We start from the raw sequence: 19,310 nt of genomic DNA on the forward strand, positions 1-19,310 counted from the left end.
TTATATTCCCTTCAAAAAGGGCTTTAGATATCGTCGAGATAGTCCTGGTTTGGATTCTAAAACAGGTTGCTCCAAGATGTTTGAAGTTATTTGTTGAATGTTATGATATAGGCCTGATTCAATTGAGAAATAGTGTATCAGTGTTGTCTACATTGAAAGTTGATTTATTACAGTTCCTTCAGAAGGGTTGTGCATATCGGGAAGCTAGTATTGAAAATATAGTCCTGGTATAGACACAAAGTATAAGGAATCTTTTCCGTGGTATAGATTAAAAACCAGGTTGCTCCAAGATGTTTGGAGTTATTTCCTTGGATATAATGATACGATTAAACTGATGAATAGTTTATCAGTAATGTCTTCATTTGAAATTGAATTTTCATAGTTCCTCTAAGAGGGTTAAAGATATCGGGAAGATTGTGCTGGCCCTGGTATAGATTGAAAAACAGGTTGTTCTGAGATGTTTGGAGCTCTTTATTCAAATATAATGATACCATTCATTTGAGGAATAGTTTATCAGTTATTTCTTCATTTGGAATTGATTTTTCCTAGTTCCTTCAGGTGTATAGATATTGGAAGAATGATCCTAGTTTGAATTCAAAAGCAGGTTGTCTTAAGAGTTTTCAGCGTTATTTGTTGAATAATTGACCGAACGTAGTGAGGTCTATGTTTTAACTCGGATTTTCTATGTATGTCTGTATGTAACGCATTTACGGCCAAACGCGTTGATAGAATTCGATGAGATTTGGCAGGAATATTCCTTTTCTTTTTCAACTGCGCGTCGATGTATACATATAGTCCAGTCACTATATACATTGTTGTATGCAATTTATATTGTAGTTCTGATTTTTTAATATATTATTTGGGTACATACGAGAAGTTCAGAACAAACTTCTTCATGCAAAATTTCTTTGTGCTAGAATACAGAGTGGCCCAAGAACGTCGTATTTTCGGCTCATTTTCCATTTTCAGCTATTTCTGCCAAATCTCGTAATCAGACAGAAAAATTTGCTCTTGCCTTTTTTAGATGATAAAATTCTGAATAAAATGAGATCAATAGGAACTCTCTATCTCCAATGAGTACTGAGTTATGATTTTTCAAAAATGAGAGGAATTTGAAGAAAAAATAATGTTTTATGAATTTTAGTTTTTGGTCAACAATATCTTTCGATTGTTGCCATTTAGATGTATAATTCAAAATCCCTCTGGGCGTGTTTCTGTGCTCTACAATCTGAGATCAGGTAGAGCGTTCTATCTCATATGGATTTCCAGGTACACCTGACAACAATGCTCTTTGTATTGTGAAAAACAACTAATTTTAAGCTTCAACCATCATCACCAACTACATTGTCATCACATTGATATTTCGCACAATGAAATAAGTTCATGAGATTATGTTCTACAAGAATCACCCGTTAAAAGCACTTCATTACCGTATTTCCTAGTGGAGAGGCGCGCTTAATGACACCTCAAGGATCAAAATTTCAAACACGTATAACTTTTGACACAATGCTCAGATTTCATCGTGCTACACTTCATTCTTCTCGGCTCGTCAAGGCGGTCCAAAATCATGCATCATAAGTCGAATTCGGTTGAAAAATGGGAAATTTATTGTTGAGTGCACTTCAGCCCATATTCCAATACACAAAAATCTGGTGTGGCGCACTCACACAACTTTTCTTGCCGTTATGAAAATTGATCAACTGACGCTAGTGTTCACGCGCTTAAGTCTACTTACTATTTAAAGATCTAAGCCAGCTGATGACAGGACAAAAACGCTGCAGACACACGAAATCTGCTATCTGTTCATAATGAATGATTTAATAGAATCAACACTTGCCAACAGTTTGCAAATTGAATAATCTCATTTTCTCGAACTTCGAGTTTATTTATAATTATAGTGATGCTTATGATGAGAGTGATGATGAAGAAGAAGAAGAAGAAGAAGACGAAGGAGAAGAAGACGAAGGAGAAGAATAAGGACACAGGAGGAGGAAGAGGAGAAGAAGAAGTAGAAGAGGAAGAAGACTGAAGGAGAAAAAATAAATTCGTATGGCTTTTGTTGGTGGGGAGTTCCTTGCGGGAATGTTCCACCGCCTGAATATATAATTTAAGCCGTCAATGGGCCTTACGACTGTCATACTTCAGCCGGGACCGACAGTTTAACGTGCCCATCCGATAACACGGGAGTGATCTGTTTAAAAAACTTTTGGCTCTCAGTGGGGGTTGAACCCGGGATCTCTATGCTGCTACGCAAGCACTCTATCCACTAGACCACGGATCACTGAAGGAGAAGAAGAAGGACACAGGAGGAGGTAGAGGAGAAGGAGGTGGAGGAGAAGAAGAAGTAGAAGAAGAAGAAGAAGACTGAAGAAGAAGAAGAAGAAGAAGAAGAAGAAGAAGACTGATTGATTGATTGATTGATTGATTGAGTACTTTATTTATGTAGATTACAATATATACTGGCTTATACACTTATATACAATAGCTTACAATACAGCAACATTATAGATGAATTTACATAATATAGACTAAGAAAATAATTATTGAACTATATATGATATGAAAAAGCAATTTGTAATATAATAACTATAGATAATAATCATATTGTTATGCATCTACATAAATTGGCGGAGCTTTGGACATATCAATGTCCATTCTTTGGGAAGAATATAACAAACGTCTTCTGGGAAGAAGAAGACGAAGGAGAAGAAGACGAAGGAGAAGAAGACACAGAAGAAGAGGACACAGGAGGAGGAAGAGGAGAAGAAGAAGTAGAAGAAGAAGAAGACTGAAGGAGAAGAAGAAGGACACAGGAGGAGGAAGAGGAGAAGGAGGTGGAGGAGAAGAAGAAGTAGAAGAAGAAGAAGAAGACTGAAGAAGAAGAAGAAGAATGAAGAAGAAGAAGAAAAATGAAGAAGAAGAAGAATGAAGAAGAAGAAGAATGAAGAAGAAGAAGATGAAGAAGAAGAAGAAGAAGAAGAGGAGGAGAAGAAGAAGAAGAAGAAGAAGAGGAGGAGAAGAAGAAGAAGAAGAAGAAGAAGAAGAAGAAGAAGAAGAAGAAGAAGAAAATGATGAGGGATGAAACTCATTAAACATTAGTTATGAGGGCTCATGAAGCATTAGATAGTCAACAACATTATAACACTGTTAATAGGGGTGAAATTTGTACTATGAGTTAACTGTGAACATTAGTTAACATATGCGTGGCGAACATTAACAAGATATATAACCCTTATCAGCTATTAGCAAGTCCCAAGCCAAAGCTATAGTGGATTCCACGTTATAATGGCAGTGTTTGATAAGCAATGGTATTGCTATCCTTGTCTATCATTCAACAAAGCAGATAGCGCTATCCTGTTTTGTATCGGATTAATGTGTTGTGTATCAAGTTGAGATGATACTGTATCATATTGTGTTGATACTGTATCATGTGTGGTAATACTGTATCGTAGTGTGTTGATACTGTATCGTAGTGTGTTGATACTGTATCGTAGTGTGTTGATACTGTATCGTAGTGTGTTGATACTGTATCGTAGTGTGTTGATACTGTATCATATTGTCGTTAAGTGGAACACTAATAATAATTGCTATAGCGAGGTCCACGTTATAATGGCAGTGTTTGATAAGCAATGGTATTGCTATCCTTGTCTATCATTCAACAAAGCAGATAGCGCTATCCTGTTTTGTATCGGATTAATGTGTTGTGTATCAAGTTGAGATGATACTGTATCATATTGTGTTGATACTGTATCATGTGTGGTAATACTGTATCGTAGTGTGTTGATACTGTATCGTAGTGTGTTGATACTGTATCGTAGTGTGTTGATACTGTATCGTAGTGTGTTGATACTGTATCGTAGTGTGTTGATACTGTATCATATTGTCGTTAAGTGGAACACTAATAATAATTGCTATAGCGAGGTCCACGTTATAATGGCAGTGTTTGATAAGCAATGGTATTGCTATCCTTGTCTATCATTCAACAAAGCAGATAGCGCTATCCTGTTTTGTATCGGATTAATGTGTTGTGTATCAAGTTGAGATGATACTGTATCATATTGTGTTGATACTGTATCATGTGTGGTAATACTGTATCGTAGTGTGTTGATACTGTATCGCAGTGTGTTGATACTGTATCGTAGTGTGTTGATACTGTATCGTAGTGTGTTGATACTGTATCGTAGTGTGTTGATACTGTATCATATTGTCGTTAAGTGGAACACTAATAATAATTGCTATAGTGAGGTCCACGTTATAATGGCAGTGTTTGATAAGCGATAGTATTGCTATCCTTGTCTATCATTCAACAAAACGGATAGCGCTATCTCTTTCTCGCTTTACTCTGTTGTCAGATCATCTTTTAACAATGTAGAATTAATAATTAATTGACAGAATATTTCATCTTTTTTGGGAGAATTCATTACGAAATTATTGGAAAATATAATTTCTTGCTTAATAAGATATAATTGATTATTTTAAACGAGAGTAAACAGTTAATATTACATCAATAAACCAGTATTAGTTACCGTCTATAGAAGGCAATGACAAGACAGAGGATCGGCAACGTTGTTCTCCTTTCTTTCTCCACTGCCATTATTGACTGAGCGAAGTGAGGTCTAAGATTCAAGTCGACGGTTTGGCATTTCTCTTAATGTTTAAATGTTTATATGTTGAACATTTACGGCGAAACGCGGTAATAGATTTTCATGAAATTTGACAGGTATGTTCCTTTTTTAATCGCGCGTTTACGTATATACAAGGTTTTTGGAAATTTTGCATTTCAAGGATAATATAAAAGGAAAAAGGAGCCTCCTTCATACGCCAATATTAGAGTAAAAATCAAACTATAGAATTATTCATCATAAATCAGCTGACAAGTGATTACACAGATGTGTGGAGAAGCCAGTCTATTGCTGTATTTCCATAAGGTCTATAGTTTCAATCAGGTTCTTGTGGATGAGAATACTGCGTGAGGTCTACTGTTCACAGAACTACTAGTATAAAAGGGAAAAGGAGCCTCCTTCATACGCCAATATTAGAGTAAAAATCAGACTATAGAATTATTCATCATAAATCAGCTGACAAGTGATTACACAGATGTGTGGAGAAGCCAGTCTATTGCTGTATTTCCATAAGGTCTATAGTTTCAATCAGGTACTCTTGTGGATGAGAATACTGCGTGAGGTCTACTGTTCACAGAACTACTAGTATAAAAGGGAAAAGGAGCCTCCTTCATACGCCAATATCAGAGTAAAAATCAGACTATAGAACTATTCATCATAAATCAGCTGACAAGTGATTACACAGATGTGTGGAGAAGCCAGTCTATTGCTGTATTTCCATAAGGTCTATAGTTTCAATCAGGTACTTGTGGATGAGAATACTGCGTGAGGTCTACTGTTCACAGAACTACTAGTATAAAAGGGAAAAGGAGCCTCCTTCATACGCCAATATTAGAATAAAAATAAGACTATAGAATTATTCATCATAAATCAGCTGACAAGTGATTACACAGATGTGTGGAGAAGCCAGTCTATTGCTGTATTTCCATAAGGTCTATAGTTTCAATCAGGTACTCTTGTGGATGAGAATACTGCGTGAGGTCTACTGTTCACAGAACTACTAGTAATTAATTAACAGAATATTTCATCTTTTTTTGGGAGAATTCATTATGAAGTTATTGAAAGATATAGTTTCTAGCTTAATAAAATAAAATTGATAATTTTAAACGAGAATGAACAGTTAATATTACATCAATGAACCTGTATCAGCTACTGTCTTTGGAAGGCATTGACAAGACAGAGGATCGGCAACGTTGTCCTGCTATCTTTCTCCACTGCAGAAAGATATCTTTATATCTCTATCTCTTTATATCTCTATCTTTATCCCTTCAAACTGACAGTTACTTTTATGAACTACATCATTTGATACTCATTCAACCAGTTATGAGTGAAGCACACTATAGTGATGTCCACGTTATAATGGCAGTGGAGAAAGATAGCAGAACAACGTTGCCGATCCTCTGTCTTGTTAATGCCTTCCAAAGACAGTAGCTGATACAGGTTTATTGATTCAATATATTAACAGTTTACTCTCGATTGAAATAATTAATTTTATTTTATTAAGCAATAAATAATTTTATTATTCAATAATTTCCTAATGAATTTCCATAATCAAGATTAAATATTTTGTTGATTAATTATTAATTCCAATTAATGCCTTCCAAAGACAGTAGCTGATACAGGTTTATTGATTTAATATATAACAGTTTACTCTCGATTAAAATAATTAATTTTATTTTATTATTCAATAATTTCTTAATGAATTTCCATAATCAAGATTAAATATTTTGTTGATTAATTATTAATTGCAGTTAATACCTTCTAAAGACGTTAGCTGATACAGGTTCATTGATGTAATATTAACTGTTCATTTTCGTTTAAAATAATTTATTATATTTTGTTGAGAGAGAAATTATATTTCTCAATAACTTCATAATGAATTTTCATAATATTATTAAGATGAAATATTTTGTTAGTTAATTGTTAGCATTGTTAGAAGACGATCTGGCAACAGAGCAAAGCGAGAAAGAGATAGCACTATCAGCTTTGTTGAATGATAGACAAGGATAGCAAAATCGTTGCTAATCAAACACTGCCATTATAACGTGGACCTTACTATAGCAATTAGTGTTCCACTTAACGACAATATGATACAGTATCAACACACTATGATACAGTATCAACACACTATGATACAGTATCACCACACATGATACAGTATCAACACACTATGATCTAGTATTACCACACTATGATACAGTATCACCACACATGATACAGTATCAACACAATATGATACAGTATCATCTCTACTTGATACACAACACCATAATTTGATACAAAACAGGATAGCGCTAACTGCTTTGAGGAATGATAGAAAAGGATAGCAATATCATTGCTAATCACACACTGCCATTATAACGTGGACCTCACTATATAGCCCACTGTATATAGCGACTGATAATGGGTTGATAGATTTTACAAACAGTATAAAGGTATCTAATTACTCTTGAACAGATATATAAGTCAAAACAGATATAGACATATACTCTTGCAAATTGTTGTATGTGTAATATATATATTACTGGTACATGTTAACTACAATATAATAAAGGAAAGAACTGGCTTATACAGGTGGGGGATAGGAAATTCACGAATGACGCATCATCACGTCTCAACTACTCAACTCATTAACTTGAAACTTTGTTTATAGATTCCTAATTTACCGTGGATGGTTAAAGGCCTATTTTTGATTCTTGAAGATTTCTTTAGGTTAAGTTTTCAGTTTTTCAAGTTTCATAATATACCGTTGCGAAGCACCGGTCCTGCTAGTCGCTGGTTGTGAACCACCGGTCCTGCTAGTCAAGAGATAAAAATATAAAAAATCTGGTGTGGCGCACTCTCGCAACTTTCCTTGCCGTTATTAAAATTAGTCACCTGACGCTAGTGTTCCCGCGCATCTCAAGTCTACTATTCAAAGATTTGAGCCAGCTGGTGACCGGGCAATAACGCTGGAGACACACATGAGGTCTGCTATCTCTTCATAGTGAATGATTAAATAGAATCAACAATAATTTGCAATTAAATAATCACATTTTCCCGAATTTAAAGCTAATTTTCAATTTTAGGTGAAAATGTTAGGTACTGAACATTAATTGTAGAGATTTTCATGCTCAATCTACTCCACTTGATTTTTTTTGTTTCAATTGTATCTGAAGCCTGATAATTGGTAATCTATCTGCATTGATGGGGCGGAGCTACTGAAAGTTTTACAGATATGGGACTTGTGCCAGTTGATAGAGCTTATCGATGACTATTTTAGGTATGAATTTGATCAAAATCGTTGGAGCCGTTTCCGAGAAAATCACGAAAAACCCTGTTTTTGACAACATTTTCGCCATTTTAGCCGCCATCTTGAATTGCATTTGATCGAAACTGTTCGTGTCGGATCCTTATAGTGAAAGGACCTTAAGTTCCAAACACAGACGCACATACACTCGTACACACACACACAACACACACACACACCACACACACACCACACACACACACACAACACACCACCACACACACACACACACACACACACACACACACACACCACACACACACACACACACACACAACACACACACACACACCACACACACACACACAACACCACACACACACATACACACACATACAGACCAATACCAAAAGCCACTTTTTCGGACTCAGGGGACCTTGAAACGTATAGAAATTTTGAAATTTTGAATTTACCTTAATTTTTTTCGGAAAGCAATACTTTCCTTACCTATGGTAATAGGGCAAGGAAAGTAAAAATTCAAGTACCCTTTTCAAAAACTTTTACGGCCGGTTCCCGAGCTCGGGATTCAGCTGAGTTCTAGACTGTAAACAGCTGGAGTCACAAAATTGGCTTTCTGAAACGGCGCGTAGTCGCAGTTTTTATGACAATATTTATTTTCAGATTTCTATAATTTGGAAACGTTTTCCCTTGACGAAATTAAACATTCCTAAATAATTCAAAATAGCTGAAACTTACCACTATTTGTGTTCAGTTTTCTAGTTGGAAATTCAATTTAAACGTGACTTGACTATGACTACGACTACACCCCGTTTTGGAAAGTCAATTTTCTGACTCCAGCTGTTTAAAGTCTAGAACTTAGCTGAATCCCGAGCTCGGTAACCGGCCCTCAGTCACAAATTTTCAAAAATGTTCGAGAAGTGTACTTGGATTTGATTTTTTTTTATTTGTTGCTAATTGAGTGTCGCCCTAACCAAATCGTTAAGATAGTACAAGTTGTATATTCAGAGTAAGGTACATAGTATCATAGAGAAACAATAGTATAAGTAGATATCCCATGGCATAGGGAGTTTATGTCGTAACTTTTTCTGTTATCTCAAGCCGATAGTCCACGTAGTTCTTTCCAATAAAGCTATGTGACGCTGGCAGACTCTCATATTGTGCCGTTCATACAATCTCACGCGGCCAAAACAGTCAAAATCTACAATAATCGACAGTAATCGGCTTGAGATAACAGTAAAAGTTGCGTTATAAACCGCCCTATATCATGGGATATCTACTTATGCTATGTTTCTCTATGATAGTATGGAAGTAGTATGTTAGTATTCATGAATACGTATATATACATATTTTGCGTATATATATATATATATGACTAGAACTAGAATGTGGGTTGGTGTTATCAATGTTTTTACAGGATGTATTTTGGTTGTTGGTGTGGTTACGCTCTAAAGGAGAAGGAGGAGGAGGAGGGAGAGGAGATGGAGGAAAATGAGGTGGCGGGGAAGGAAGGAGAGAAGGTGGAGGAAAATGAGGAGGAGGGGAAAGATGAAGAGAAGAAGGAGGAAGAAGAAAAAGATAAAGAGAAGTGAATTAAATGCAGGAGGAAACTGGAAAGAAAGTAAAATGGAGAAGGAAGTAGAGAGGAAGCATAAGAAGGAGGTAAGCAAGGAGTATGAGAAGGAAGAGAAAGAGGATGAAAAGGATTCGGAGAAGGCTGTGGGAGAGAAGAAGGAGGATATGGAGAGGAGGAGGAGATGGGATACATCAGGACCTCCTAAATATTCAGGAGGTCCTGGATACATGGAGAACGGGCAGTGTAGGAGGAATATCTTCTATATATATAAAAGCGAAATGGCACTCACTCACTCACTCACTCGCAGAACTAAAAATCTACTGGACTAAAAACGTTCAAATTTGGTAGGTATGTTCAGTTGGCCCTTTAGAGGCGCACTAAGAAATCTTTTGGAAATATTTTAACTCTAAGGGTTGTTTTTAAGGGTTTAAAGTTCGTCTTTTAGCATGTATATTCTTCTTCTCCCAATCTCTTAATTAGAATTGAAATTTCCATATCATATGTTACTATAGAACTATAATCTAGATAGAGTACCTCTTCGAAGCAGTTGTTAACTGGCAACTAAATCAATAATTTTGTCAGGTTGGCATTAAGTTGAGTTGATTTTGTTAGGTTGGCACCAAGTTGAAGATTTAAATGCATTTATCGCGGAAAAATTGATTGGGCACTGCTACTTCAATCCTGGGAATATTATATTACAAGCCGTCAGGCTCGCTTCGCTCGCCATATCCGTTTAGCCAGACGTTTAGTCTGGACCCCCGACTGGATTGTCCTAACATATGATAAAAATGCCCAAATGAAAAATGCAGGCGAGCGAAGCGAGCCTGCTGATCTCATTCTTGGACGATCCAGTCGGGGGTCCAGGGGGCGGAGCCCCCTGGCTAGACGGATATGGCGAGCGAAGCGAGCCTGATGGCTAGTGAATTAATAAACTTGTACAATTAGATCAGCTGTGCTTTTAGAATTGAGTTTGTTTTTCTGTAATTCTAGATAATTATATTTTTAATGTGTGGATATTTCCTATTTTAGTTATAATAATGTGAAATAATATCTTTTCTATGTTTCGTTTTGAAGCATTAAATTTGAAAATCTGCTTTGTGAAAATAGTTGACAGAAAATTTTGTGAATTGAAAAACTACAAGACTATTTCGGACTATGTGGAACCTCATCTATTACGGACTATGTGTTATCTGGATTTGGGAGAGGAATAGCACAAGGTTACCTTATTTTTCCTCTCCCTATCATTATGACTATGTACTTATTGTATCAATCGATCAATAAAGAATGAATGAAGAATCAATGAAGCGGAAAAAAGTATGAGAAGGAGGTAGGCAAGGAGTATGAGTAGGAGGAGAAAAAGAGAGAAGGTAAGGAGGAAATAGGAGGTGGAGTAGATAGAGAAATAAGAGAAACAGTTAGTAAAGGAGAAACATGAAAAAATGGCTAATATCTACTAATCATAAAGACATTGGAACCCTTTATAAACGAAGGACCTATTACCTTCAACGTCATCATTTCTACATAATGTTTTACAGAGTAAATTAATGAGAGAAGTCAATTGAGTGGAAGGAGAGGAAAAAGGAATATGATAAGTGATGAAGGAAATTACAAACATGTATGAAGAGGCATTAAGGACGACGAAGATGAGGAGAAGTAAGAGGAAAAGTCCGAGGAGGAGGAGGAGGAGTTAAAAGAGAATGAGATGGATCAGAAGGATTGAGAGGAAAAGTAGATGTAGTTTAGATAAGATTAGATTAGAAATTGCTAGTTAGAGTGAATGTAAAAGAAGTAAGAGGAACAGGTAGTTAAGGAGAATGGTGATGTGGTGTAGGAGAAGGAGGTGGAGGAGAAAGAGGAGGAGGAGGAGGAGGAGGAAGTTGAAGAGAAGGAGGAGAAGGAAGAGGTGACGGTGACAAAGGAGTTGGTGGATGAGTTGTTGGTGGTAAAGCAGTAGGAGGTGGTGGTGCTGGAGAAGGATGAAGAGAAGAAGGAGGAGGAGGAGGAGGAGTAGGAGGAGGAGGAGGAGGAGGAGGAGGAGGAGGAAGATGAATCCAGGTTGAGTGGGAGGTGGATATTGATTTTGCCCTCACAACCTGTGGCATTCCCTTCCTCAAAGCTGGAGCTTAGCTCACTGTCTATGACTGTAGGTGAAGCCGGCAGACTAATTGCTCCAAAACAGCATGAATTATCCAAAACAAAATATTGAAAAGATGTCAATGAATAGCTAAAAAATGTCTGTCACTAGGTAGATACATAGACCTTAAAATGTCTCATCTGTAAAAATGTTTGTCACTTGGTAAAGCCATAAAGTTTAAAAATTCTCAACTGTATAAATGTTTGTCACTAGGTGAAGCCATACATTTCAAAATGTCTCAACTGTAAAAATGTTTGTCACTTGGTGGAGCCATAGAGCTTAAAATGTCTCGACTGTAAAAATGTCTGTCACTTTGTAAAAACATAGAGGAAAAACAATATAAGAAAATATTATGGTTTGTAGAATTCATTCAAAGTTTGGAAGTTTTGCATCAAATTATGGTGTTGTGTATCAAGTTGAGATGATACTGTATCAAGTTGTGTTGATACTTCATCATTTATGGTGATAAAGACATAATTATATGAAAGATAGCATAAGAAGATATCCTATGGTTTGTAGGACTCATTCAAAGTTTGAAAGATTTGTATGATGTTGTGTATCAAGTTGAAATTATGTATAATTTGTTCTAATACTGTATCATTATTGGTGATACTGTATCATATTGTGTTGATACCTTTTCTCTTATGGCAATTCCATTGAGAAAAGGAAGAATAAGGAGATATCCCATAGTTTGTGGAATTCATTCAAAGTTTGGAAGTTTTGTATCGAATTATGGTGTTGTGTATCAGGTTGAGATGATACCGTATCATTAGTGGTGATACTGTGTCATTTGTGTGTGGTGATACTGTTTCATTTATGGTGATACCATAGAGATAAGATAGCATAAGAAGATATCCCATGGTTTGTAGAGCTCATTCAAAGTTTGAAGTTTGTATCGAATTATGGTGTTGAGTATCAAGTTGAGATGATACTGTATCATATGTGGTGATACTACATCATTTATGGTGATAGCATAGAGAAAAGATGATATAAGAAGATATCCCATTCTTTGTAGAATTCATTCAAAGTTCGGAAGATTTGTATCAAATTATGGTGTTGAGTATCAAGTTGAGATGATACTGTATCATTTGTGGTGATACAGAATCATATTTTGTTGATACTGCATCATTTGTGGTGATATCATACAGAAAAGATAGCACAGGAAGATATCCCATGGTTTGTAGAATTCATTCGGAGTTTGGAAGTTTTGTATCAAATTATAGTGTTGTGAATGAAGTTGAGATGATACTGTATCATTTGTGGTGATACTGTATCATTTGTGGTGATAATAATATCATATTGTGTTGATACTGTATCATTTATGGTGATATCATACAGAAAAGATAGCATAAGAAGATTTCCCATGGTGAAGATCGTTTATGTTCCGAATTTTAAAGCTGATTTTTGTTAACTTAAGGTCCACCTGTACAAAAGCCGGCTAAAATTTAATCGTGATTAATTAACGGGAAGCAATAAAGAACAGTATATTTTGAAAAATAGGTTTCTCTGATTGGTTCTCGTGAAATTAATCACAATTAAAATTCAACCGGCATTTGTTCAACCAGGCCTGTGTCGATTAAAGTACTTGACTCCTGAAAATAAATTAAAAATAAACTTAGAGTAAGAAATTGAATGGGATAAAGGATAAACATATTATTCCACCAATATTCACACACTATGATATTTTTCATGGTTTTGCGAATTGTTATTAGTTTTTTCTTGCAATAATTATTAAATTTCTGTTATCTTTTGCAGGGAATGGAGTCCCAGAAGCGGTCAACTTTGACCGCCAAGTTAACGGCGGTCAAATTGACGGGCCATCCTGGCCTTTACACTGTTAAATGGTGTAGCGGCTGATGGAAATATAGGTGAGTTGAGGAATTCATTTCCTTTTTTTTCCTTTTTATCAATCTTAACCCTGGTTGCACAAAAGCCGATTGAATTTTAAACGTGATTAATTACACGAGAACCAATCAGAGAAGTATATTTCGAAAAATAGGCTTCTCTGATTGGTTATCGTTAAATTGATTAATCATGGTTAAAATTTAACCGGCTTTTGAGCGACAGGGTCTAAGATTAGTAATTTTCCAGTCATTTGCATAAATATAATCTTCATCGATGTTTTCTTATCTATGAGGGTGTATATTTGACATCTGGCATTCATGTTTATAAATCCATTTAAAAAGGAAAGATTTATTCAATTAATTTTATCCAATTTCTGCCAGGAAAGTAGCACAGACTAAAGCCCAAAACGGTTCCAATTATAATCAATACAACAGTTGAAATAATATTTTTTGTCATACTTACTCAAATTGCAGCTGTTTTCCATGCATTAAATCAAGCCGGTAAACAGCTGTTTGCAGAACAAGAAAACATGTGATTTTCATTACAGCATACTATACTGTAAAGAGATCATAAATGTTCTCTTTACAGTCGAGTATGTTAGGACTCTACTGAGTCCTAATAGCATCTGAGTAATTAATATACTAACTCAAATAATTAAAGAACTCATTTAATGAGTTTCAAGTTATAAGAACTCATCTGAAATCTTATGATTTAGGCCTTTATTATTTTATTTGAGCTCGAAGGGTCTGTCTGTTATGAACTAGGCGCTGTGGGCTAGGTCATGTTTATATAATGCAGTAGCTCGAGCAGCAGCAGGTAATGGTTTCTGTTTCTCAGCAATATTATTCAATCACAGATAAGTATGACAAAAAATATTGTACGTATCTTGTACGGTAACGTATTTACCGCATTCGTATGATAATTCTGCCCTCAACTACGTTTCGGGCAGAAACAGTCGTACTTATGTGGTAAATTATCGTTACCGGACTTGTTACGTAAAGTACTATTAACCATTTCAATTACACTCATCTAAATGATGAATTATCATATTTTTCTATAGTGAGTTACGTTATAATGACAGAGAAGAAAGATAGGAGAACGGCATTGCCTATTTTCTACCTTGGCTCTGCCATCTATAAAAGATACCGGAATATATGTAATATTAACTGTTCATTATTGTTGAAAAGAATAAATAGAATAGAAAAATAAGTGGAAAAAATATAAATTTGAAATATATAAATAGGTAAATTATATGTTATTATATTTTACTCTGCAAAAAAATATATATTTCTCAATGATTTGATAGTAAATTTTCATAATGATTGAGATTAAATATTTTGTCGATAATTAATAATATTTCCACCTAGTCCAGGAACAATCTGGTAACACTACAGAGCTAAAAAAGAATAGCGCTATCTGCTTTGTGGAATGATATTTATTTATTTATTCACAATTATCACAAGAACGTCAAAATTTGAGTTTCACTCAAATGATAGGTGACATGTTAGTATAATCCAATATTTAATTATTCCTATAACCATCCTCGGTTAATTAAGAATCTCATCTTCATCATCTTCACTTCAGGGATTAGGTTTATCAATGAACCTTTTCCGGTACCCATCTCTTTCTTGGTCTCCCTTCATCTCTTTTTCCTGTAGGTCTATAGTTTTGGACTACAACGGGAATTCTTCCAGGTGGCATTCTATCCAAATGACTGCACCAGTTGCGTCTATTTTGAATAATTCTTACATGTAGAGGAGCAACCAATAAAACCTGTCTTATATCAGTATTTCTGTTCTGATTCTATCAACTCTAGTGCAGCCAAATACACTCCTTAGAAACCTCATTTCTGCAGATTGAATTCGACTGTTCATTCTACGTGTGTGAATCCAATTCTCACTTCCATATAGGAGAGTCGGAACTGCAATGGTATTATAGAACTTTCTTCTGGTTTCTTGTCTTGATTTATTTTTGAGGGTTCTATGTATAGTGCCACATATTTTCTGAAACTTTGAAATTTTATTGTAGACATCAATATCTGTATCATATGTAATTAAGAATCTTTAAGAAAAATGTGAAGTTGATGAGTTGAGTAGTTGAGACGTGATGATGCGTCATTCGTGAATTTCCTATCCCCTACCTGTATAAGCCAATTCTTTCCTTTATTATTTTATGGAAAACATAGAAGCAAACAGAATACTAAAGGGCTTATGTGAGCATATCAACATCAGCATATAAAGAAGGCTTAGAATCAGTGGACGTGTTTTAACAAGCAAAGATAAGAGACTCAAAAACAAAATAACGAGATGATTTCTGATTCTCCAAAAGAGACTATATCAATATTCACTTTGAACTGTTATCATTGGGTAAATGGCAGGCATTGATATAATACATACGGGAAGAAGTTGTTTTCAAATGGGATGGAAAAATAGAGATAAAACACTGTGAGGAAGAGTGAGTGAGACATAGTGAGTGAAAGAGAGAAACACTGTGGGGAAGAGTGAGTGACACATATAGAAAATGGAAGAGAGGAACACTGAGAGAGAGAGTGCGAGAGAGTGGCGAGATAGAGACAGACAGTGAGAGAGTAAGAGAGTGAGAGACAGACAGAGAAGTAAAAAGTGACAGACAGAGAGAGAGAGAGAGAGAGAGAGAGAGAGAGTGGCGAGACAGAGACAGACAGTGAGAGAGAAAGAGAGTGAGAGACAGACAGAGAAGTAAAAAGTGACAGACAGAGAGAGAGAGAGAGAGAGAGAGAGAGAGAGAGAGAGAGAGAGAGAGAGAGAGTGGCGAGACAGAGACAGACAGTGAGAGAGAAAGAGAGTGAGAGACAGACAGAGAAGTAAAAATTGACAGACAGAGAGAGAGAGTGAGAGAAAGGAAAAGGGAGACAGAGAGAGAGAAAAAGAAGAGGAAGACAAGGAAGAGATACAGAGATAGAGAAAAGACAGAGAGAGACAGAGATTGATTGATTGATTAAGTACTTTATTTATGTAGATTACAATATATACTGGCTTATACACTTATATACAATAGCTTACAATACAGCAACATTATAGATGAATTTACATAATATAGACTAAGAAAATAATTTTTGAACTGCATATGATATAAAAAAGGAATTGGTAATATAATAACTATAGATAATAATTATATTGTTATGCATCTACATAAATTGGCGGAGCTTTGGACATATCAATGTCCATTCTTCGGAAAGAATATTAAAAATATCCTCCCCACTAACTCTCTACCAAGGAGAGAGAGAGAGAGAAAGAGAGAGAGAGAGACATGTAGAGAGAGAGAGAGAGAGAGAGAGAAAGAGAGAGAGAGAGAGCGAGTGAAAGTGGAAGACAGATTGATTATTTTCCTTTATTAGGGCGGAGTTAGGACTCCTAGTCCTCTCTGCCACAGAACCCTAATAGAGAAAGAGTGAGAGGTACAGAGAAAGAGAGAGACTCAGAGAGAAATTCAAAGAGGAATGAAGATAATGAGAATATTAGAAAGAAAGCTAGGGATTGATTGATTGAGTATTTTATTTATGTAGATTACAATATATACTGGCTTATACACTTATATACAATAGCTTACAATACAGCAAAATTATAGATGAATTTACAAAATATAAATTACGAAAATAATTATTGAGCTGTATATGCTATAAAAAAACAATTTGTAATAGCTATATATAATATTGCAATGCATGTACATAAATTGGCGGAGCTTTGGACATATCAATGTCCATTCTTCGGAAACAATATTCAAAATATCCTTCTCACTAACTCTCTACCAAACAAGAGAAAGATATTAGATTAGATTTCTTTAATTATGTATGTTACAATCTACTGGCTTATACACTAATTTACATTAAATTACATTTACATTTACATTTATTACATTTATTACATTCCTTAATCACAACATCAAATTAATGATTGGGAGAGAATCAACAGGATAAACCCAAAACTGTTCCTCTCCCTAATTTTGATAAAAAAATAGTCCAAATGAGGTATGGAAAACACTTTTATAAAGATCACAAAAATTTACAGTCAAAATATACATTATACTAAAAATTTTGTATCTCGGTTGATCGGAAAGATGAACAAATTATTATTACACTTGAAAATGCATTAATAAATTGAGAAATATTAAAAAATTTGATAAATTTGAAGCCATAAAAATCACAAAAACATTCACTATCAGCATATGATTATGATAAATGACGGTAATGCTAATTATTCAACGAATTTTACAAAGTATAAACAATAATTAATCAATGAGAGGGTTAGAAGGGTTAGAGAGAGAGAGAGAGAGAGAGACATGTAGAGAGAGAGAGACATGTAGAGAGAGAGAGAAAAAATATATAAGTGAAAGAGAGAGTGTGATTGCAATGAGAAAAACTGAAGGGAGAAAAAGTTTTATCGAAATTGTATGGAGTACAAAGAACAATAGGGATGTTTTTTTCCTCTCTCTTTTTAATGGATTGAAGCAAGCGTGGGAGATGTGGTGAGATTCACTTGAAACTGTCACAATGTTTTTTTATTATATTCAATGCTTCTCAATCGACCAAAGCTGGCGGGTTTACTGTAATGTGGTGTGGGGTGGTAGAAGTTGAATAGAAAATATGGATTATCGGGTTTTCTTCTTTTCTTTTTCTTCTTCTTCTTCTTCTTCTTCTTCATCATCTTCTACCGTCTTTCTTTTAATAGTTGATTCTCCTCATCTGCTCCTTCTTCAAGGAAATATGGATTATTGTCCAGTCTGTAGTGGTAGTCTATTATAGTAAGTTCAAGAAAACGCGGATTATCGTTTCTGTAAGTCTATGTGCCAGTTGCACAAAAGCCGGCCAAGTTTTAATCGTGGTTAATTTCGCAAGAACCAATCAGAGAAGCCGTCTTGAAAAAAATCTGCTTAATCACGATTAAAATTCAACCGGCTTATGTGCAACCGGGCCTCTGAGGCCCGGTTGCACAGCAGCCGGTTAAATTTTAACCGTGATTAATTCCACGAGAACCAATCATAGAAGGCCTTTCTGATAAGACGGCTTCTCTGATTGGTTCTCGAGGAATTAATCACGGTTAAAATTTAACCGACTGTTGTGCAACCGGCACTGAGTCTGTAGTTTAACGTCACACTTTCTATGAGTAAGTAGTCCGACTCTTCTCGTCTTTTTATTTCTCTCTCATTCGTGTATTCCGTATCCCGTTCATTTCTAAGAAGACCCTTTCCTCAATTGAACGAGCGTTAGCGAGTTCTAACTTTTGACTTACTTAAGGCCAAAGTCGTTGTCCATCTGTTTGGATGTTCTACAATTATTTAAAGGTGCGTACAGACTGTCGCTCTGCTCCGCAACCGAACGTCACTCCAGCAGAGCGATTGATGATCGACCGGCGAGCAACAGTGGTTCGACCTCCGGAACGCGAGAGATCTAACATCTTCCGTAACGTTCATGATGGGTGCGTGGGCGGTGCGACTGTGGTTCGATGGTGGTACGAGGGCGGTACGAGGGAGGAGCGTGCTCGGTGCGGGTTGGAAGCGCGAATGTGTGTACGCAGCTTTAGAAGACCCTTTCCTCAATTGAACGAGCGTTAGCGAGTTCTAACTTTTGATTTACTTAAGGCCAAAGTCGTTGTCCATCTGTTTGAATGTTCTACAATAATTTTAGGAAGAACTGATCAATCAGCTTCACATTTCGAACATGTATTCTTCGAACTTCTTCACAAGTTCGTTGGACAACAAAATTGACTCACTCCTTCGTCCTTTTTCAGGATATGAAAATAACATGAAAAGCGCATAAGAAAAGTTGTTACTTGCATCGAATTTGTCCGAAGCCGGTAAATGAGTGAGTGAATGCGTCTAATAAGGCGCTGGATAGCGTATAGACTTTGA

At 35.7% G+C, this 19,310-nt stretch overlaps 1 protein-coding gene across 1 annotated transcript in view; it reads left to right on the forward strand.

Moving 5' to 3' along the window:
* Positions 1–13,333: 13,333 nt before the first annotated feature.
* The window catches only part of LOC111044754, a 114,891-nt gene continuing 108,914 nt past the window's right edge, over positions 13,334–19,310 (forward strand). The window contains exon 1 of the mRNA XM_039441153.1: positions 13,334–13,447. The gene's annotated coding sequence lies outside the window, so the exon portion shown is untranslated. The remainder of the gene's footprint in view (positions 13,448–19,310) is intronic.

This window comes from Nilaparvata lugens, chromosome 14 (genome assembly GCF_014356525.2).
Source record: "Nilaparvata lugens isolate BPH chromosome 14, ASM1435652v1, whole genome shotgun sequence".
In the NCBI taxonomy this organism is placed as follows: Eukaryota; Metazoa; Arthropoda; class Insecta; order Hemiptera; family Delphacidae; genus Nilaparvata; species Nilaparvata lugens.